Genomic DNA, 1774 nt, shown 5'->3' with positions numbered 1-1774 from the left:
TACTCTCTGTTAATTATCTATACATAGTCACTTTAATAACTCTACCTATATGTACATATTACCTCAATTTCCTTGACTAATCGGTGCCCCCGGCCATTGATTCTGTACCAGTGCACCCTGTATATAGCCTCGCTATTGTAATTTTACTGCTGCTCTTTAATTATTTGTTACTTTTARTTATTTATTTTTGCATTTCTTTCTTAAACCTGCATTGTTGGTTAAGGGCRTGTAAGTAAGCATTCCACTGTAAGGTTACTACCTTAATACCTGTTGTATTCGGCGCATGTGACAAATAAAACATTTGATTTGATTTTCATGACAATGCTTGCAGCCACTTGTGTGACRGAGTGCTAGCTAGCTACCAACCAGAACTTTAAGCTAGGCAAGACAAACAACACAAAAAAAACAGACTATACAGCTTCAAGCTGTGAGTGGAGTTACAAACAGACTGTACTAAACAAGTAAAAAGTCTTACCTGTGATGAAATGACACTGCGTCCCCATATTTCCCACTCTCCCACACGAATAGACTGAATCCACAGGGCTCTTCTCGCAGGCTCTATTTCCCTACTTGGGAGCATTGCAAACTGTAGGTCGGGATTTTTGACCTGGCTACATGTACATTGAACAACACAGCAGATTTTATGGCATGTTTTGWTATTTCTTTATAACAAAAAAATCAACAATGAATTGACTTTTTTTTTTTTTTTTTCAATGTGGGTCAATAGGAAAGAATGTAGATTTTTTTCAATTTGTGGGAGTATTATTACATGAATACCGACTGGGACTATAGACACCAGCTGGAACGCGGTTTTAACCAATCAGCATCCAGGATTAGACCCATCCGTTGAATAACGAAGCATTAKGGTACAAGAGGCTGTGCTGWATCATGAATAGTCACAAGTCAATGGCGAGTCAACTGATTTACCTGTGACTGTATTCATGATACAGCACTGCCTAMCGTGCCTTACGGCTTTTATAAAACTGTTACCAACATATTAAAATAACAATGAATTACATATTTTCATTAAAACATTTTTGGTATTTTTGCATAGTTGCTATGTMGTCAGTAGTTGTGGTCAGTAGATGTCTGGTCAGAAGTTGTGTGGTTGTGGTCAGTAAWTGTGGTCAGTAGTTGTGGTCAGTATTTGTGTTGTTGTAAGTGGTTGTGGTCAGTAGTTGTCTGGTCAGTAGTTGTGTGCTTTGGGTCAGTAATTGTGGTCAGTAGTTGTGTGGTTGTGATCAGTAGTTGTGTGGTTGTGGTCAGTGGTTGAGGTCATAAGTTGTGGTCGCTCTCTTCACCCTCATTTTTGCCTATGCTGCCAATGCGCTCCTCTGCGTCTGTGAGTATCCATAGCAACCACTCCGTTTGAGCTGCTCAATGATGAAACCAAGCGCTGTTAGCTGACTTTAGCTAGCTACATTTTGTAACTCTAAACTCTGATAAACAGCTGTAACTTTTTATTGGCAGGAGGTATTCCTAATCCYCTCTATCCAATCAGAGGGGTACAGCCCGCACTTCTCTTTAGAGACAGGCAAATTGGCGAGTTGAGTTATTTAGAGCACATACCATGAGCCTGAGAAGGAAGACAAAGCTGGTGAACATTAGTAATCTTCTCTGTATCATTCCAGGTCGTCCAGACTGGGGAAACATTAAAAATGTTCTCTGTATCGTTGACAAAGCTGGTGAACATTAGTAATCTTCTCTGTATCATTCCAGGTCGTCCAGACTGGGAAGCATTCAAAATCTTATAGCTAGCTGTTCAGTCTCAAAC

Source organism: Salvelinus sp. IW2-2015, linkage group LG17 (genome assembly GCF_002910315.2).
Source record: "Salvelinus sp. IW2-2015 linkage group LG17, ASM291031v2, whole genome shotgun sequence".
NCBI lineage: Eukaryota > Metazoa > Chordata > Actinopteri > Salmoniformes > Salmonidae > Salvelinus > Salvelinus sp. IW2-2015.
Note: the sequence above shows the minus strand (reverse complement) of the source record.